The 22,578-nt window shown below is 44.7% G+C and overlaps 1 protein-coding gene across 1 annotated transcript in view; it reads right to left on the reverse strand.

Annotated features, from left to right (window-relative positions):
* LOC147115243 (voltage-gated potassium channel regulatory subunit KCNG2-like) overlaps nt 1-20,951 on the reverse strand; it is a 97,689-nt gene extending 76,738 nt beyond the window's left edge. The window contains exon 1 of the mRNA XM_085993624.1: nt 20,512-20,951. The gene's annotated coding sequence lies outside the window, so the exon portion shown is untranslated. The remainder of the gene's footprint in view (nt 1-20,511) is intronic.
* Nucleotides 20,952-22,578: the final 1,627 nt, after the last annotated feature.

The following is a 22,578-nucleotide window of genomic DNA, read 5'->3' on the forward strand; positions in this document are numbered from 1 at the left end:
CCAGCCCCGTGATGTGCTCCTCCTGCTCCATGTGGGAATTCAGGGACACTGCCCTTGTGACTACGTGTGCAGGAAATGCATCCACCTGCAGCTATTAGCAGACCGCATTGAGGATCTGGAGCTGCGGGTGGATGGGTTGTGGAGCATTCACGAGGCTGAGAAGTTCATGGATAGCACGTTTAGTGAGTTGGTCACACCGCAGGGAAGGGCTGCACAGGAAGAAAGGAAATGGGTGACCACCAGGCGGAGCAATAGAAGTAGGCAGGTAGTGCAGAAAACCCCTGTGACCATTCCCCTCTCAAACAAGTATACCGCTTTGGATACTGTTGGGGGGAATGACTCACCAGGGGAAGGCAGCAGCAGCCAGCTTCCTGGCACTGGGGGCGCTCCTGCTGCCCAGGAGGGGAGGAAAAAGAGTGGGAGACCAATAGTCGTAGGGGATTCTATAGTAAGGGGAACAGATAGGCGTTTCTGTGGCCGTAGACGTGAATCCAGGATGGTTTGTTGCCTCCCTGGTGCCAGGGTCAAGGATGTCACTGAGCGGCTGCAGGGCATTCTGGAGGGGGAGGGTGAACAGCCAGAGGTCGTGGTCCACATTGGTACCAACGACATAGGTAAAAAGAGGGATGAGGTCCTGCAGCAAGAATTTAGGGAGCTAGGGGCAAGATTAAGGAGCAGGACCTCGAAGGTTGTAATCTCTGGATTACTCCCGGTGCCACGTGCTAGTGAGTATAGGAATAGGAGGATAGAACAGATGAATGCGTGGCTAAAGGGATGGTGCAGGAGGGAGGGCTTTAGTTTCCTGGATCACTGGGTCTGCTTCTGGGACAGGTGGGACTTGTACAAGTCGGACGGTTTACACCTGAACCAGAGGGGAACCAATATCCTTGCGGGGAGGTTTGCTAGCACTGCTGGGGGGGGTTTAAACTAATTCGGCAGGGGGATGGGATACAGAGTGGAGCTATAGTAGGGGGTGATGTACAGCCAAATAAGGAGGAAAAAACAAGTCAGCAGGGAAGGCAGAGCAAAGATGTGAAGGCAAAAGGGAATATGGCAGGGCTGGAAGGCATTTATTTTAATGCAAGGAGTCTTGCAAATAAGGTGGATGAACTGAAGTTGTTGTTGAACACATGGGAGTACGATATTGTTGCTATCACGGAGACATGGTTGAGGGAGGGTCAGGACTGGCAGCTAAATATTCCGGGGTATAGAATCTTCAGGCGAGACAGAGGGGGGTGTAAAAGGGGAGGGGGTGTTGCAATATTAATTAAGGAGTCTATTACTGCTGTAAGGAGGGATGATATATTAGCGGGTTCCTCTAATGAGGTCATATGGGTAGAACTTAAAAACAAAAAGGGGTCAAGCACCTTGCTGGGAGTGTACTATAGGCCCCCAAACAGTCAGGGGGAGATAGAGGAACAGATATGCAGGCAGATATCAGAAAAGTGTGAAAATAATAGGGTAGTAATAGTGGGGGATTTCAACCTCCCCAATATAAATTGGGATAGTCAGAGTGTGAAAGGCTTGGAGGGAGCAGAATTCTTAAAGTGCATCCAGGAAAGCTTTTTGAGCCAACATGTAGAAAGTCCTACAAGAGAGGGGGTGGTACTGGACCTAATTCTAGGGAATGTAGCCGGGCAGGTGGTGGAAGTGTCTGTAGGAGAGCATTTTGGCGATAGTGACCACAATTCGGTGAGATTTAAGGTGGTCATGGAAAAAGACAAAGACGGCCCGGAAATCAGGGTTCTAAATTGGGGGAAGGCCGATTTTAATAAGATAAGACAGGATCTGGCAAAAGTGGACTGGGAGCAGCTACTTATAGGAAAATCCACATCAAAACAGTGGGAGGCTTTCAGAAGGGAAATAGAGAGAGTACAACACCAACATGTTCCTGTAAAGGTCAAGGGTGGGACCAACAAGCAAAGGGAACCTTGGATGACAAAGGATATACAAAAATGCATTAGGAAAAAAAGGGGGGCTTTTGGCAGTTACAAAAGACAAAAGACGGTGGAAGCCCTAGAGGAGTATAAGAGGTGCAGGGGCATACTTAAAAAAGAAATTAGGAGGGCGAGGAGGGGCCATGAAATAACACTGGCGAGCAAAATAAAGGAAAATCCTAAGATGTTTTATAAGTATATTAAGGGCAAGAGGATAACCAGGGAAAGGGTAGGGCCCATTAGGGACCAAAGTGGCAAGCTGTGTGTAGAGCCAGATGAAGTAGGTGGGGTTTTAAATGAATTTTTTGCCTCAGTGTTCACTATGGAGAAAGACGATGTAGACATAGAAGTCGGGCAAGGGGACTGTAACATACTTGAACATATTAGCATCGAGAGGGAGGAGGTACTAGCGGTTTTAGCAGGCCAAAAAGTGGATAAATCCCCAGGCCCGGACGAGATGTATCCCAGGCTGTTGTGTGAGGCAAAGGAGGAGATTGCAGGGGCTCTGACACAAATTTTCAGAACCTCTCTGGCCACAGGGGATGTACCAGAGGACTGGAGAACAGCTAACGTAGTACCATTATTCAAGAAGGGTAGCAGGGATAAACCAGGGAATTACAGGCCAGTGAGCCTAACATCTGTGGTAGGGAAATTATTGGAAAAAATTCTGAGGGACAAAATTAGTCTCCACTTGGAGAGGCAAGGATTGATCGGGGATAGTCAGCATGGCTTTGTCAAGGGTAAATCATGTCTGACCAATCTGATTGAATTTTTCGAGGGGGTGACTAGGTGTGTGGATGAGGGAAATGCTGTGGATGTGGTTTACATGGACTTCAGTAAAACTTTTGACAAGGTCCCGCATAGGAGACTGGTCAAGAAGGTAAGAGCCCATGGGATCCAGGGGGCCTTGGTGCGTTGGATCCTAAACTGGCTGAGTGGCAGGAGGCAGAGGGTGATGGTCGAAGGTTGCTTTTGTGACTGGAAGCCTGTGTCCAGTGGGGTACCTCAGGGATCGGTGCTGGGTCCCTTGCTGTTTGTGATCTACATTAATGATTTGGATGAGAATGTAAAGGGTATGATCAGTAAGTTCGCGGATGACACGAAAATTGGTGGGGTGGTAAATTGCGAGGAGGAAAGCCTCAGGCTACAGGACGATATTAACGGGTTGGTCAGATGGGCGGAAAAGTGGCAAATGGAATTTAACCCGGAAAAGTGCGAGGTGATGCATTTTGGACGGACAAATAAGGCAAGGGAATACACAATGAGTGGTAGGACCCTAGGAAGTACAGAGGGTCAGAGGGATCTTGGTGTACATGTACATAGATCCCTGAAGGCAGCGGAACAGGTCGATAAGGTGGTTAAAAAGGCTTATGGGATACTTGCCTTCATTAGCAGAGGCATAGAATATAAGAGCAGGGAGGTTATGATGGAGCTGGAGTACTGTGTGCAGTTCTGGTCGCCTCACTATAGGAAGGATGTGATTGCTTTGGAGAGGGTGCAGAGAAGATTCACCAGGATGTTACCTGGGATGGAGCGCCTCAGCTATGAAGAAAGACTCAACAGGCTGGGGTTGTTTTCCTTGGAGCAAAGGAGGCTGAGGGGGGACCTGATTGAGGTCTACAAAATGATGAGGGGCATAGATAGGGTAGATAAAGAGGAACTTTTCCCCTTAGTAGGGGGGTCAATAACAAGGGGGCACAGATTCAGGGTAAGGGGCAGGAGATTTAGGGGGGATTTGAGGAGGAACTTTTTCACCCAGAGGGTGGTTGGAAGCTGGAACTCACTGCCTGAAAGGGTGGTAGAGGCAGGAACCCTCACAACATTCAAGAAGCATTTGGATGAGCACTTGAAATGCCATTGCATACAAGGCTATGGACCAAATGCTGGAAAATGGGATTAGACTGGACAGGGAGGGATGGGCGGCGCAGACACGATGGGCCGAAGGGCCTCTTTCTGTGCTGTAAAACTCTATGACTCTATGACCATCAGCAATAGCTCCGCCTTTGTTCTACTGATGAGGCTGAAGTTCATTGATATTCTGAATGACATCAAACAGCACATCAATCAGCCGCCCCTCACAGAATCACAGAAACCCCACAGTGCAGATAGAGGCCATTTCGGCCCATCGAGCCTGCACCGACACATATCCCACCCCATCCCCGTAACCCCATGTATTTAATCCCCCTAACACTAAGGGTCAATTTATCATAGCCAATCAACCTAACCCGCACATCTTTGGACTGTGGGAGGAAACCGGAGCACCCGGAGAAAACCCACGCAAACACGGGGAGAATGTGCAAACTCCACACAGACAGTCACCCGAGGCCGGATTCGAACCCGGGTCCCTGTCGCTGTGAGGCAACAGTGCTAACCACTATGCCACCGTGCTGCCCTCTTTTTTTTATACCAGAAACGCTGTTTACGGAGGTCATGGTCCATCATCAAAGACCCTACCCACCCCAGCCACAGTCTGTTCACCCTCCTGCCATCTGGGAGACGCTACAGATGCATTCGCACCCGTACGACCAGATTTAGGAACAGCTTCTTTCCCAGGGCTATCATCCTATCCCTCATTGTCCGAGTTGTTCAGCTAATCTCCTAGACTTCACTTCCAAGCCCAATTCTTACACTATATCCATCTTCACATTGATGAGCTATTCTGACCACTGTCTTATATTTGCCTCTGGCAGAATACCCTGCAAGAAATCACATTCTGCAAACCAATCCAAACACTTTTAAACAAGTCACCATTGGATGACCTCCTACCAAAGCTATTGGCTATTTGCTTCCTTTCTTTGTTCCATCGGTCCTTGCTTGCCTTCCTGTGTGTTAAGATTGCTATGATCAGTGCTCCTCTGAATGTTCCCGTCTTGTTCCTTTGAAACTTTTAGCGCCCCGGAAAAATTAGCACCCCTGCGGATGAAAGTGAGTTGTAGCACCCCAAGAGGGAAGCGGGGCACTACTGGAAGCACCCCACCTCCCTCTTGGGGCGCTGCGAGGGAATATTGCGGCACTATGTGCCGCAGCATTGCAGGCCTAACTCCTCTTCTTAAAGGGGAGGGGCCTTGCGCAGCGCGATCTGGGGCCCAGCTGGGCCACCGGGGATCGGAGTGCCGGCAAAAGAGCCCGGCACTCAAGAGAAGTGCCGGGCTCACAGAGCACAGCCGGCACTCCGCCGGGGGGCGGGGGGTTGCGGGTCAGGAGGCCGGGGACGGGAGTGGAGGCAGGTGCTGGCAGGCGGCCAGCAACAAAAATGGCCGCCCGGCAATTCGCCTTTAAATAATGCCGCCACGGCCGCAGGTAGGCCCCCCCTGACCCCATCGGACATAGCGTCCGGCGGTAAGTCAGGGGGCACTACCGAAGATCGCAGCCGGGGCACGAGCGGGGCGATGGCGTCAGTGCCGCGGGGCGCTAACAGTTAGCGCTGCCGCTAACCTCCCGCTGAATTTCGCGGGAGGCATTGGCAGTGACGCACCCAGGCGCTAGTTGCTTTGCGCCCTCTGAGGGCGCTAATGGGAGGTGCAAAGCAACCAAATTTTTCCCCCTAACTACATCATCCTCTTGCTCCTGCCTAAATTCTCAGTGTGTGGAAATTGAGATCTTTCAATCTCCTGTTCCAATTTATTCTTCTCTAGGACCGTAAACCTGTGGAAGTCCTAACCTTCCTCAGCCTCTCCTTCATCCTACAATCTTTATGTTTTAATATCTAAGTTTGGTGTTACCTAATCACGACTTCCTGTTTCACCTTGTTTCCTCTTCTACTGTTTTCAAACATGGTGGTGTCCTGCACTATGGGCCTTGGCTCTTCACCCTGGTTTCTCAATATGTAATAATAAAAGATTTATGATGATCAGAAGGGGAAAAAATACAGTCGATATCGGAAACTCAATGAGACTTACAAAATATAGACGGAGGCAGTAAAAGCAGAGGAAGTGAATGCTCTGCTTGGAAAGTGTCAACTGAAACAAGCTAGTGTTAAAACAAATAATGCACAGCTTTGTGAAAAGGATACAAACACACAGAGAAGAGAAAATGATAGGAAACACATCAGCATGACGCCAGCTAAACAGATGCATGATTTTGGCTGAAAAGTAAGGCATGCAATAAAAAAGCTAAAGGAGAGAAAAGCTTTAATTGTTGATAGCAGAGCAAAACATAGAAACATAGAAGATAGGAGCAGGAGTAGGCCATTCGGCCCCTCGAGCCTGCTCCGCCATTCAATGAGATCATGGCTGATCATCCAAATTCAGTACCCTGTCCCTGCCTTCTCCCCATATCCCTTGATCCCTTTAGCCTTAAGAAATATATCTAACTCCTTCTTGAATATATTTAATGAATTGGCCTCGACTGCCTTCTGTGGTAGAGAATTCCACAGGTTCACCACTCTCTGGGTGAAGAAATTCCTCCTCATCCCTGTCCTAAATGGCTTACCCCTTATCCTTAGACTGTGACCCCTGGTTCTGGACTCCCCGGCCATCGGGAACATCCTTCCTGCATCTAGTCAGTCTAGTCCTGTTAGAATTTTATAAGTTTCAATGAGATCCCCTCTCATTCTTCTAAACTCCAGCGAGTATAAGCCCAATCGACCCAATCTCTCCTCATACCTGGGATGGCAGGAATGACGTATCAGTCTGGTGAATCTTCGCTGCACTCCCTCCATGGCAAGAACATCCTTCCTCAGATAAGGCGACCAGAACTGCACACAATACTCAAGGTGTGGTCTCACCAAGGCCCTGTACAACTGCAGCAAGACATCCTTGTTCCTGTACTCGAATCCTCTCGCTACGAAGGCCAACATACCATTTGCCTTCTTAACCGCCTGCTGCACCTGCATGCTTACCTTCAGCAACTGGTGCACAAGGACACCCAGGTCTCGTTGCACTTCCCCTTCTCCCAATCTATTGCCATGCAGATAATAATCCGCCTTCCTGTTTTTGCCACCAAAGTGGATAACCTCGCATTTATCCACATTATACTGCATCTGCTATACATCTGCCCAATCATCCAACCTGTCCAAATCATCCTGGAGTTTCTCTGCATCCTCCTCACAGCACACACACCCACCCAGCTTTGTGTCATCTGCAAACTTGGAGATATTACATCTAGTTCCCTTGTCTAGATCACTAATATATATTGTGAATAGCTGGGGTCCTAGCACCGATCCCTGCGGTACCCCATTAGTCACTGCCTGCCACTCGGAAAAAGACCCATTTAATTAAAGCAAGCAATGTCCCAGGTGAGACCATGTTCAGAAGACATGAGAATGGCTAAATGATCATACTGGAATTCATCATCTTGCCAAACCAAAAGATGTGACAAAAAGCAACAATTATTGAAGAATTAATTTGATTAGTTACACAAACAAAATTCTGCTCAATGTAATACTGGGAAGGGAGCCGGCAAAGAGGCTTCAGACAGGTGAGAGAGGAGAGAGGCCTGACTGCATGTCGGCAGCTACTAATCAAAATCAACTCATTCTGTATTTTTAAGCTAACTCCTTCAGTTCAACTGCCCTCCTAGTGGCATTGTCTGCAAATGTGATTAATTTGCACAGAGTTTCTGAATCCAAGTCATTGATAAAAATGAGAAACAATAGGAGACTCAACACTGAGCCCTGAGACACTGCAACTGTGCTTTCCCCTACCCTGACACTCTAACAAGCACCTGCTGTTTCCGACCCTTCAGACAATTTCTTATCCATTCTCAAGGTTCATCCTAGATCTCCGCAGCTTTGAGTTGAAACAATGGTCCATCAAGTCTGTGCCTGTGTTTTTTAACACATGACCTTCCGTTTCCAATCCCATTTGTTTGTTTGCTCCCCAAATCCTTTAATATTTCAAGCAACTATCTAATTCCCTTTTAAAAGGATTTATAGACTCTTTAACAGTTTGTAACAAGAGAATTCCACATTCTAACCACCTCTGTGTAAAAATGTTTTTTTCCAACCTCCCTTTTCATTCTTTGTGATTATCATACATTTTTGCCCTCTGATTATCATCTCGTCAATCAGTAGAAACAATCGATCACTATTAGCCTCATCATAATTCTTCATAAAGTGTAACATCCCCACCGACACCTGGGAATCCCTGGCCCAAGACCGCACAAAGTGGAGAAGCATTCGGGAAGGCGCTGAACACCTCGAGTCTCTTTGCCAGGAGCAAGTGGAAGCCAAGCACAGGCAGCGCAAGGAGCGCACGTCAACCCAAGCACCCCACCCACCTGCCCCTTCAACCACCGTCTGCCCCACCTGTGACAGAGACTGTAGGTCCCGCATTGGACTCATCGGTCACCTGAGAACTCATTTTTAATGTGGAAGCAAGTCATCCTCAGTTCCCGAGGGACTGCCTAAGAAGAAGAAGAATTCTTTATAATCTTGAAGACGTCTATCAGGTGAACTTTTAACCCTCTCAGCTCTAGTGGAAATGCCTCAAATCTCTCTACATAACTCATCCATTGTCACATATTTTCCATTGCTTTGATACCCAAAACTGCATACAATACTCCAACTGTGGCGTAACTATGGTTTTGTACAAGTTCACCATTATCTCCTTGCTTATGTATTCTATGCCTTTAGTAACAAACCCAAATATTTTGTTGGCCTTTATCTACTTGTGTTGCTACTTTAATAGCTGTTCCTCTACGCCATTTTAAAATGTTACCATTTAAGGTGTATTTCCTTTGTCTATCCTTATTCCCAGAATGTATTACTTCACATTTTTCTGCATTGAATTACATCCGTCATATATCTACCCATCCTGCAACCTGTTTATATCCTGCAGCTTTTCACAATCTACACACAAATTGCAATACCCCGCAATTTGGCATCTTCAGCAAATCTGGGTATTGTTCTCCAAATTCCTAAGTCCAGACCATTTATACATATAGTAATTAAGAGTGGTCCCAACACAGACACTTGTGGAACATCACACACCACACCCTTCCAGTCTGAGAAACTTCTTTTTTCTCCTTCCTTTGCTTTCTGCACTCCAACCATCTCTTTCCATGTGGTTACATTCCTTTTAATTCCATATACCACTACCTTTGCTACATGTCTCTTACGTGGTGCCTCATCAAATATGTATATTATTTTGTTATACCCTAATGGCCATTTCAATTTTGGGTTCCTGCACTGATCGAACATGTGTTAAAATAGAAAAGTGAGATGCTATCACCGACATCAGTGTTGAACTGAACGACCATAAAAGTGTGCTGCACTTCCTTCTGTATCATTTATCTCTTACATCAATTCAGTCCTTCATTTCATCTGGATGGTTAACCACTTTCTTGAAATGACAGACAATGACAGGGATGTGCTGTGCAATCTTAGCAATTTAGAATCTAAATTTTGCACATGTGCTGGAAAGGCAGTATACTGCTGAAGTCAAGGAGTATGTCACAGCCGGTCATGTTGGATAATTGTGAAACCAGTATATGGCAAGAATTTCAAGATGTTAAATAAATGAAAGTAAGGTTAAATAAATTTTTCATACAGGTATCTGCCAATTTGCAAGGGAACAGTCATCATTATGTTTTTTGAGTAAAAGAAGAAAGACTTGCATTTATATAGCGCCTTTCATAACCTTTGGACATCCCAAAGTGCTTTATAGCCAATTAAGTACTTTTGAAGCGTAGTTACTGCTGTAATGTAGGAAATGCGGCAGCCAATTTGTGCACAGCAAGGTTCCACAAAACAGCAATGTGATAATGACCAGATAATTTGTTTTTTTAGTGATGTTTAATGAGGGATAAATATTGGCCAGGACACAGGGGATAATTCCCCTGCTCTTCTTTGAAATAGTGCCATGGGATCTTTTATGTATTCCATTAATAGTTATAGACACAGGCACTTTATTACAATATGAGTAAATTAAAATGATAAATGTGATTCTTGCATTGCATTGAGCTGAATGGGCTTTCCCCTATCTTCTTGTGTTGCTATCGGTGTACTTTGATTCTCTGCAGGATATCTCAAAAGTCAATACCACAATTGTTTTCTGGTATTCACTCTGGATTATTAAGGTGACTTTGTTGAAGTTAAATGGCATAATTTTCATTTAAAACTGTCAGGTGTGGCTCAGTGGGTAGCACTCTCGCCTCGGAGTCAGAAGGTTGCAGATTCAAGTCCCACTCCAGAGACTTGTGCACAAAAATCTAGGTTGACACTCCACTGAAGTGCAGAGGGAGTGCTGCACTGTCAAATGTGCCATCTTTTGGACGAGATGTTAAACTGCTCTCTCAGGTGGACGTAAAAGATCTCATGGCACTATTTTGAAGAAGAGCAGGGGAGTTATCCCCAGTGTCCTGGCCAATATTTATCCCTCAATCAACATCACTAAAAAACAGATTATCTGATCATCATCACATTTTTTATTATTCGTTTATGGGATGTGTGCGTCGCTGGCAAGACCAGCATTTATTGCCCATCCCTAATTGCCCTCGAGAAGGTGGTGGTGAGCTGCCTTCTTGAACCACTGCAGTCCGTGTGGTGAAGGTTCTCCCACGGTGCTGTTAGGGAGGGAGTTCCAGGATTTTGACACCGCGACGATGAAAGATCGGCGATATACCCCTAAGTCAGGGTGGTGCGTGACTTGGAGGGGAACTTGGAGGCGGTGGTGTTCCAATTGCTGTTTGTGGGGGCTTGCTGTGCGCAATTGGCTGCCCCGTTTCCCACATTATAACAGTGATTACGCTTCAAAAGCACCTCATTGGCTGTAAAGCATTTTGTGACGTCCTGAGGTCGTGAAAGGTGCTATACAAATGCAAGTTTGTCTTTTCTTAAAAAAACACATCTGGCAAACCATTTTTAAAATCTTGTTTACACAAGGACATAATTTGGTTTGGGCGATCGTGACCTCCTCATAACAAAAAATTAATCTAGCACTCCCGAAATAAAAACACGATATGCTAGAAATTCACAACTGATCGCTCGGCATCTGGATGAGGAAAGGTGACTTGGAATCACAGAAGTATCCCGGACAACAAGCCTGCAGTTCTCCCTCCATCCACTGCGCCCTGCAGCATAAACTCCCCAGTGTGCAATGTGCTTGACTGGCCAATAACCAATGTGCCATTGAGTTAAGGCTTTCGGTTTCAATAACTTTTAAAGTGGGGGACCAGCCCTGCAGGTTGGCACTCGGGGTCTCGGTATTGTACCGGTGCGGTTCAGTAGCACTGCAGCCATCACTCATATACGGAGCATAGCGACACACTGGAGCCACGTTCCCCTAGAGCAGGTCAAAGAAGACAAATAGGGTATAAAGATAAACACTAGTATGATAGCAAAATACTGCAGATGCTGGAAATCCGAAATAACAACAGAAAATGCTGGAAAAACTCAGCAGGCCAGGCAACATCCGTGGAGAGAAATTAGAGTCGACGTTTCGGGTCTAACCCTTTTTCAAAACTGAAAAGGAAATGAAATAGATCGAAGGCAGGGATGCGATAGAACAAAAGAAGTAAAGAGACATTAAGAGGTATTCAAAACCAGACGAGATGGTAATAGGACAAGTGGAGACAAAAGACATTCTGCCAGTACACTTCGCACCTAGTCTGAGCTGTCTTTTGTCTCCACTGTCCTATTACCATCTCATCTGGTTTTGAATACCTCTTAATGTCTCTTCACTTCTTTTGTTCTGTCCCAGCCCTGCCTTCGATCTATTTCATTTCCTTTCCAGTTTTGAAAAAGGGTTTCGACCCGAAACGTCGACTCTAATTTCTCTCCACGGATGTTGCCTGGCCTGCTGAGTTTTTCCAGCATTTTCTGTTATAAAGATAAACAGTTCGGCAATGACCCTTCATTAAGGCTGTCGTGATGTGACTGCAGGAAGCCCCTTATGTAAAACTACAAGGCCAGATCAGGACACGTCCAAGGAAGCGAAAAGGGGCACACAACAGATTTTAGAATACTGGAAAGAGGATTAATAACTCAATCGACTGTTACACGTGTTAGCTGTGAAAGTAATTAATATAATTGAACTCTTTGGTCTCTTCCCTCTGTTTTCTTGGGCATGTGCTGATCTCTGTCCTCTTAACTGCTATGTTAAGAGCTTTCACAGACTAATGTTCTAATTCTATTGAACATAGAGTGACCCAGCTTTCTCCTTTAGATGCTAATTAAGCTGCCACGCATTTCGAGCATTTTTTGTTCTTTTTACAACGGTCTATTATTCTTTTTATCTCAACCACTTTTCTTCCTCCTCCTGCCTTCCCAAAATCATTTCCGTCCTGCCATGAAGGCGGTCGACTTTTAACTAATGTAATTGTCATTATTGGTGCTGGGCGGCCCAATTAATTTTATTTAGGAGATAAATGGGCCGAGTCACTGCAAGATTGCCTTCAAAATCTGTGAAAAATACTGACTCGAACAGGGCATAAAAATCGTTCTCAATGCATCGAACCAAGGTTCTGACTAGCTGCCACCTTACCTGCTCACACAAGAAAATCTTTGGAACTTCAAACCATCAGCTCCGCGGAAGCAGAGTCCAATGACTGGAGATTCTGTATCAGTTCCATTTCGCTTGATTTGCGAGCAATAGCGCGACGTTCCTTCATCATCAGGGTCACAACCCTGGAACTCCGTGCCTAACAGCACTGTGGTAGCACCTTCACCACGTGGACTGCAGCGGTTCAAGAAGGCGGCTCACCACCACCTTCTCAAGGGCAATGAGGGATGGGCAATAAATGCTGGCCTCGCCAGCGACACCCACATCCCAGGAAACGAATAACTGACCGCCCCATCTCACATGCAAACTGAAGGCGTTGTACCAAACAAGAATGAAGCGGAGAATCTGCCTCTGCAAAAAAAAACATTCAGTGCAAGAAAAGTTTGATCCAGATCAGCCCTTACGCACTCGGACGTTCAGGCAGAAAACCTGCAAACGGAACATTTAGCATCTGCTCGGCATCAGTTTAGTTTGACCAGAAGACATCAAAGCAATTCATGGATTTCCCTCCATGGTGCAATGATATAAAGTGCATGGGTTGCCAAAGGGTTAAGCAAAGACGAAGTACAAAGTCTCTGAAAGTAAGTTCAGACTGTGCATGTCAAGGTTGCAGTGATCCAAATGAATCAGCTGCAGACGTCCGGGTGACAGATTTGGACCAGAATCGGAACAGTATCTCAGTGCACATTAAAGTCATGTTGTACTTGACGGGATTTATTGCCATCATTTACAGGGAAAACATGCCCAATGTCTCCATCCTTGTTAAATTGATCAGACTAATGTCCTGTGACATTCGTGGTTAAATCATTGACTTTATTACGTGTTGCCCCGAAACTGGCCTGGCAACACTTGCTGAATTATGGGATGTTTCCGAAAGGACCAGCACTTGACATAAAATATCACTGTACTGTGAGTGAAGCGATGAGAGGTCCCAACTCCCCCCTGGAAGCGGAGGGCGCCCTTTCAGCGACCGTCAATTTCAAAGCAAATTAAAAAAAACTAAAGCCCGACCACCCAATCGTTTTATGGGTCGGCTGAATCCTTGTAATATACCGCACCGCGACACGTTCAACCTGGAACAGAATAGGTGTTACAAGAATGAAATGAAGCCAAACTCACTTGGCTGTAAACAGAGTCAAATTAATTTAAAGCCTCTCTTTCCCCGCCCCACCCCCGCTCCAGGCGTTTCTGGTTAATCTCCTGCTCCTCCCCAACACACTGAAACAGAGCGAAACCGTCCAGGGAAAAAAAGAGAGACAATTAATGCTGAATTTGCAAAATACGACGATACGTTATACACACAACGTCCTACATATCAGTATAATAATCACAGCGGTAAATGAAGTACTGCGACTTTAACGATAGCAAAATACTGCAGATGTTGGAAATCCGAAATAACAACAGAAAATGCTGGAAAAACTCAGCAGGTCAGGCAAACATCCGTGTTGTTACTGCGACTTGAATCTGGGTCAGAAAGTGTGAAAAGAACCTGTCGTCAGATTCCTCGATAGTTTTGTGATTTAATGCAGATTTTGCAACAGCGGTGACATTGATGAATGCGCAGGAAATCAAGGGCCTCTTCGGCGCTAAAAATCGACTTGTCAACTTTCGCGTCAGACATAAATCATTCGTTCCTCTACCCCCGTCCCTCCCTCAACGGCGGTGTTACCGTTACAAAAAGCGAATTGCAAAAAGTAGTTAAGCATCGCCATCAAGGGCAATTCCATTTAAAACCATCATCCTCGTCTGTTTCACTATATCCCAGTCAGGTCCATTTAAATTCCTTTGCCTACTGGTGTTAATGGGCTTTCTGCAAATCTCTTGTACATTAACCATTCACTGCTGCCCACGGAGGTCATCCTATCTCCGTATGTATTTTCAGTAAGTGCTTCTAATGCATAAGGCAGCTTCCTAACTGTGCTGTTGACTCAAACTGTTGCAACTTTACTTTAGAGATGATTCTAGTGCAAAATAGTGTCTGGGAACAATGATGCATCTGATACTCTTATTCCTAATAAGGGAATTTTACGAACACAAAAATAACTTGTGGCACAGAAAGAAGCACTGGGCCATAAGTAACCTCCAAGTCTTGGTCTTTCTTTACTCTGGCAAGATAGATAACTTAAGTATGGTTACCGATACCAATCCTCTGGGATTGGCCTGGAGTCTCCAGGAATTGAAGAGTCGTCTCCTGGACGCGGCTGCGAGCAACCCGGGAGAAAAATCATAAAGGCATTAAAACAAATTGTGTTTTTTTCCCACTTCTCCTTAATTAGTTATGAAAATATTGCAGCTGGGGCTAAAAGGCTGTTTGGCAGGGCTGTGCGGTTGGAGATGAGAGTTCGTGTGATGAAAGCTCCAGGAATATATCCAAGCGGAAATGGCAACTCTAAAGTTATGACAGACACAGTCAACATGCATTTCCTTTCTTTGTTAAATTGACATGCCATTGGTCCCACACTTACTGATTTACTCAGCGTATGGTCCAATCCCATATTACCTCCAGGAAGCACATAGTATTAGAAACATAGAAGATAGGAGCAGGAGTAGGCCATTCGGCCCCTCGAGCCTGCTCCAATGCGATCATGGCTGATCATCCAAATTCAGTACCCTGTCCCTGCTTTCTCCCCATACCCCTTGATTCCTTTAGCCTTAAGAAATATATCTAACTCCTTGAATATATTTAATGTATTGGCCTCTACTGCCTTCTGTGGTAGAGAATTCCACAGGTTCACCACTCTCTGGGTGAAGAAATTCCTCCTCATTTCTGTCCTAAATGGCCTACCCCTTATCCTTAGACTGTGACCCCTGGTTGTGGACTCCCCGACCATCAGGAACATCCTTCCTGCATCTAGTCTGTCCAGTCCTGTCAGAATTTTATAAGTTTCACTGAGATCCCCTCTCATTCTTCTAAACTCCAGCGAATACAAGCCCAATCGACCCAATCTCTCCTCATATGTCATTCCTGCCATCCCAGGTATCAGCCTGGTGAATCTTCGCTGAACTCCTTCCATGGCAAGAACATCCTTCCTCAGATAAGGTGACCAAAACTGCACACAATACTCAAGGTGTGGTCTCACCAAGGCTCTGTATAACTGAAGCACGACATCCTTGTTCCTGTACTCAAACCCTCTCACTATGAAGGCCAACATGCCATTTACCTTCTTAACTGCCTGCTGCACCTGCATGCTTACCTTCAGCGACTGGTGCACAAGGACGCCCAGGTCTCGTTGCACTTCCCCTTCTCCCAATCTATTGCCATTCAGATAATAATCTGCCTTCCTGTTTTTGCTACCAAAGTGGATAACCTCGCATTTATTAAAGGGTCTTGTTGACTGTGTCTGCCATAACTTGGGTATGTAATTGGCTAAGGGATAGCAGGAATGAGTTGTAGTGAATGGATATTTTTCTAACTGGAGGGAAGAGTGCATTGGGGTCGGTATTAGGGGCATTGTTTTTCTTGTTATATATCAGTGACCTGGGTACAATTTTGAAGTTTGCAGATGATACAAAACTTGGCAACAGGATAGTTAGTAGCAGGCTTCAGGAGGACATAGATAGACTGGTGAAATGGCTAGACACATGGCAGATGCAATTTATACAGATAAGTGTGAAGTGATACACTTTAGGAGAAACAACACGGAGAGGCACTGTAATCTAAATGGTACTATTTTATGGGGGGTGCAAAAGCAGAAGGATCTGGGGGCTGCATATTCACAAATCTTTGAAGGTGGCAGGGCAAGTTGATGAGGCGGTTAAGAAAGCAAATGGGATACTTGGTTTAGTAAATAGGAGCATTAATTACAAAAACAAGGAAGTCATGCTAAACGTTTACAAATCTCTGGTTCGGCTTCAGCTGGAGTATTTTGTCCAATTCTGGTCACCGCACTTTAGGAAGGATGTTCAGGCTCTGGAGCGGGTGCAGAACAGGTTTACTAGGATGATACTAGGGATAAGGGACTTTTATGTGGCGAGTTTGGAGAAGCTGGGATTGTTCTCCTTAGAGCAGAGAAGGTTAAGAGGAAACCTAATAGAGATATTCAAAATTATATGGGGTTTTGATAGAGCACATAGGGAGAAACGGTTTCCTCTGGCAAGTGGGTTGGTAACCAGAGTCCATAGTTTTAAAATAATTGGCTCAAAAACTAGAGGGGAAATGAGGAGAATATTCTTTTCACCCAGAGGGTTGTTAAGATCTGGAACGCACTACCTGAAAGGGTGGTGGAATCAGATCCCATAGGAACCTTCAAAGGGCAATTGAAGAGAACTAATTTTAGGGTTATGGGGAAAAAGCTAGGATTAAATTGGACAGCTCTTTCAAAGAGCCGGCACAGACATGACTTGCTGAATAGCTTCCTTCTGTGCTGTAAGATTCTATGACTCTATACCTCAGCCCAAACATCCAGTTTTTACCCTGGTCGGCACAAACAGAAGCATGTGTCCTCAGTGTCAGGAGGGCTCTGAGCACTTCAGAGTTTTACCATCAGAACAGATTCATGTGAAATAGAATCAGAGATTCAATATATGAAGATCCCACCCACATTTCTACAACCAGGCAGAATTGTGAAGTTTCCTGTAGCCGTGACTTCACTGATAAACCAATATTTACCATCCCACACGTGCCAAGAATTATATAATACTGACAATTTCTATTGAAATTGTTTCTGAATCATGACATACTCCCAGCACACCACAAGGAAGCAAAAATATCCAGAGACAGAGAGAGTGATCAATTGAGCTGGCAAGATATAAATGAAAACTGCCTGAGATGAGGAATGAGCCAAACCGAGTGACACTAGAAAGAAAAGCCAGCATTTATATAGCGCCTGTCATGACCACAGAACATTCCAAAGCTCTTTACAGCCAGTGAAGCACTTTTGAAATGTAGCTTCTGTTGTGACGTAGGAAATTTAATCAGAACAGTGAAGATTTAAGTACAGTCGTTTTCATGCAATCATGTGGAGATGTAATATACACCGTACCTGACAAGATCTCCACATTTACAGGAGTAACACTGCTTTCCTGCAATAGGCAAACTAACCATTGAAAAAGATGTGTTTATCAGATATCTATTTCAATTGGATTTACAACTGGACCAAGAGCTGGAAAGTGGAATTAGGCTGGATATCTCTTCTTTGGCCAGCACAGATACAATGTGCCAAATAGCCTCCTTCTGTGGCATAAATTTCGATGATTCTATTCTATGATTCTGTAAAGTGGTAACTATAGATTCTTAGTAACCATAATTCAGGTTTAGTAAAACATTGCAATAGATCATTCGAATACACACTTTTACAGAAGGGGAAAGACAGAACTGTGGAAGTGGTAAGGGGTCTGACACGTTAAAAACAAACACAATATTAAACCATGAACAGAATGCCAATGCACAAAACAACATAAAAGCACAAACAGAATCCCAATACACAAACACACCATTAAACCATGAACAGAACCCCAATACACAAACACACCATTAAACCATGAACAGAATCCCAATACACAAACACACCATTAAACCATGAACAGAATCCCAATACACAAACACACCATTAAACCATGAACAGAACCCCAATACACAAACACACCATTAAACCATGAACACAATCCCAATACACAAACACACCATTAAACCATGAACAGAATCCCAATACACAAACACACCATTAAACCATGAACAGAATCCCAATACACACACACCATTAAACCATGAACAGAATCCCAATACACACACACCATTAAACCATGAACACAATCCCAATACACAAATACACCATTAAACCATGAACAGAATCCCAATACACAAACACACCATTAAACCATGAACAGAATCCCAATACACAAACACACCATTAAACCATGAACAGAACCCCAATACACAAACACACCATTAAACCATGAACACAATCCCAATACACAAACACACCATTAAACCATGAACAGAATCCCAATACACAAACACACCATTAAACCATGAACAGAATCCCAATACACACACACCATTAAACCATGAACAGAATCCCAATACACACACACCATTAAACCATGAACACAATCCCAATACACAAATACACCATTAAACCATGAACAGAACCCCAATACACAAACACACCATTAAACCATGAACACAATCCCAATACACAAACACACCATTAAACCATGAACAGAATCCCAATACACAAACACACCATTAAACCATGAACAGAATCCCAATACACACACACCATTAAACCATGAACAGAATCCCAATACACACACACCATTAAACCATGAACACAATCCCAATACACAAATACACCATTAAACCATGAACAGAATCCCAATACACAAACACACCATTAAACCATGAACAGAACCCCAATACAGAAATGCACCATTAAACCATGAACAGAACCCCAATACACAAACACACCATTAAACCATGAACAGAATCCCAATACACAAACACCATTAAACCATGAACACAATCCCAGTACACAAACACACCATTAAACCATGAACAGAATCCCAATACACACATACCATTAAACCATGAACAGAACTCCAATACACAAACACACCATTAAACCATGAACAGAACTCCAATACACAAACACACCATTAAACCATGAACAGAACCCCAATACAGAAACACACCATTAAACCATGAACAGAACCCCAATACAGAAACACACCATTAAACCATGAACAGAACCCCAATACAGAAACACACCATTAAACCATGAACAGAACCCCAATACAGAAACACACCATTAAACCATGAACAGAACCCCAATACACAAACACACCATTAAACCATGAACAGAATCCCAATACACAAACACACCATTAAACCATGAACAGAATCCCAATACACAAACACACCATTAAACCATGAACAGAATCCCAATACACAAACACCATTAAACCATGAACACAATCCCAGTACACAAACACACCATTAAACCATGAACAGAATCCCAATACACACACACCATTAAACCATGAACACAATCCCAATACACAAATACACCATTAAACCATGAACAGAATCCCAATACACACACACCATTAAACCATGAACAGAACCCCAATACACAAACACACCATTAAACCATGAACAGAATCCCAATACAGAAACACACCATTAAACCATGAACAGAAACACACTATCATAAAAAACACAAATCCCCAGTACAGACACACCATCAAAAAACACGGAGCCCCCAATACACAAAGAGAACCTCCAATACACAAACACAATGCACACAGCCCCAATGCACAAACTATCCAGTGGAATGTACAACCACAAGATTTTACTGAGAAAAACAATCATTAGTTTAATTGAATCCTAAGGAAACACCTCTGGCTGTTGTTACGAACCTTCGATTACAAGGGACGCCTGCTCTGATCCGTTGGGTAAGTCCCGGTATAAGCACACAGCCTGAATAAGACGAACCCACTAACAAGGTCTCCAGCAGATTGTATTAATAAGCTTTTACTTGGAAAAAAATCCGGTAAGTGTGCCTGGTCATAACGTACTCAGTATGTCCAGATCGCACTGGTCCCCGTTGGTCAAAGCGTCCCGTTCGATTCTCTCCTTATATAAGACAGACCGGCTCATTGCGAGCATTACATAATGGATTAGATCCTGAGTTTGAATGTGGAAGATGTATTATTCCCGAAGGGTGGTGCGTGGTTTATTAATGCACACGGTTTCATATAACCACGCCGTTTCCAACTTCTATACAATGATATTCAGTCTAAAAAGTAGCACAGCAAATAAAACACAGACTAAACAACCCCGCACAAACAGATAGCCGGAACACAGCCGTGTTGGTATCATAATGCAGACTTACTTTGTAGACATATTCCTCCACAGTCCAGCACCACTGTCGCAATTCATTCAAAACCGGTACAATCAGGTGTCGATTTGAGCCTCAGACTTTTACTTGCTCCCCTATCGCTGGCCGCTGCTGACTGAAAGAAGATATTCTGGAGCTGATTTCAATCGAAATCTGTTCCACGCTTCGATGTTCAGGTTCACAGAGACTTGTCTACAATGCCCCCTAGTTTACCTACTTCTGATCGGGAAAGGCTGTCAGTTTGGCCCCTGCCTGCTATCTAACCGGTTCCTTGAGATCCACACACCTTACCTGTTGCTTCCATCTAAACTCCGTCTCGTTTCTGAAGCTGCTCCCGTCCTGTTCAAAGAGATTGTGGCGCCTCCACGTGTCCTATCGGCAGATCCAACGACTGCTTTTATACTTGGCCCTGACTGAGCAACACAATGTACTTGTGCTCAATTCGCTGAATGTTGTCGAGAATTTTACAGCATAGAAACAGGCCTTTGGGCCGGACTGGTCTATGCCGGTGTTAATGCTCCACAGGAGCCTCCTCCCACCTCATTTCACAACATTTTCCCTACATTACAACAGTGACTACACTTCAAAACTACTTCATTGGCTGTAAAGCGCTTTGGAAGGTCCTGGGGTCGTGAAAGGCGCTATATAAATGCAAGTCTTTCTTTATTTCATCTCACCCCAACAACATAACCTTCTATTCCTTTCTCCCTCCTGTTTATATAGCTTCCCCTTAAATACATCAATGCTATTTGCCTCAGCTACTCCTTGTGGTAGCGAGTTCTACATTCTCACCACTGAATTCCTTATTGGATTTATTAGTGACTATCTTTTACTCATGACCCCTAGTTTTAGACTCCTCACAAGTGGAAATATCTTCTCCATGTCTATCTTATCAAACCCCTTTCAAAATCTTAAAGACCTCCATTAGGTCTAGCACTTGCTTTATAAGAACACACACAGAGCAGGACTCTGCATGCAACCTAATGCCCAAGTTCAACCCATCATGCTTTAAGCATATGTCTTCATTGGTCGCAAACCCCAATTCTGGCAGGTGGGATTTCTCTAAAGAATATCTGTTAGTACAAGCTCCACACACCCTCCTCCCCATAAAACGGGAGCATCTATTCCCAATTCTCCCTGAAACTTCACTGCTCCCGATATTGTGACCATTGAACACTCAATGGTCGTGGCCTGCTCACATTTCCCGGGACTTCCAGTTAAAAAAACAACACATTTTAACAATTCATCGAGGTTGTGTGTATAAACCCTGTCACACAGCAGCAGCGATTGGAACAAATCATAACTAGAACCGACAGGACGGAAGATTAACAGTAACAAAACGTGTTAACTACCTTACAATGACAGTACCAGTAACCAATATCGCCAGTGGTGGGAATCCACAGACACCCCTGTCTATTCCTCATACACTAGACTCTCTTCAGTTTCACAGGGTGAAATCAGACCAGACCAGACTGGGCACACGGCAGCTCCCTCCAGGATTCGCCCATCAACGTGTCATAGAGTCACAGGGCACAGAAGGAGGCCATTCGGCCCATCGAGTCCGTGCCGGCTCTCTGTAGATCAATCCAGTCAGTCCCATTCCCCCGCTCTATCCCCGTAGCCCTGCAAGTTTATTTCCCTCAAGTGCCTATCTAGTCTCCCCTTGAAAACACTGAGTGTCTCCACTTCCACCACTTCTGTCGGCAGCGAGTTCCAGGTCCTCATCACTCGCTGTGTAAAAAAGTTTTCCCTCACATCCCCCGGTATCTCTTGCCCAAAACCTTAAATCTGTGTCCCCTAGTCCTTGTACCTTCAACTAGTGGGAACAGCCTTTCCCCGTCTAGCCTATCCAAACCCGTCATAATCTTGTACACCTCCATCAAATCACCCCTCAACCTCCTTTGCGCTAATGAAAACAAAGTGCTGTTGGATTTTTAAAGAGGTTTTAGACGTGGGGAAGTTGACTGTCCGAGGGACGGAGTTTAAAGGGAGCTGAACCACACAAGGAACAGGGAGCCCCAGTCAGGAGAGGCGAGGAGACGTCAACCCAGTGTTAACAGGGAAAATCCATGGCAACGTGCAACCGACATACAAAGGGCGTGGATTCCACTTCTCGCCAGCTCCTGTACTAACATTTCAGTTCTGTTCAATAAATTCTAGTTTTAATTTGATGGCACTTTATTATTTTAAGGCCCCCTTCTGTGATTTTGACACCACATTAAAACGAACACGTGGATTTTATAATGTTGCGTGCACAGAATTGTCTCCCCCAAACACTAATTACATTGAGATGAAAGAATCCCTTTTCCCTAAACGTTTAGAAATTGCGATGGGGGGTCCATCCAACAAACCCCTTCA

This window comes from Somniosus microcephalus, chromosome 7, assembly GCF_052327205.1.
Source record: "Somniosus microcephalus isolate GS21.2 chromosome 7, FLI_Smic_1.0, whole genome shotgun sequence".
In the NCBI taxonomy this organism is placed as follows: domain Eukaryota; kingdom Metazoa; phylum Chordata; class Chondrichthyes; order Squaliformes; family Somniosidae; genus Somniosus; species Somniosus microcephalus.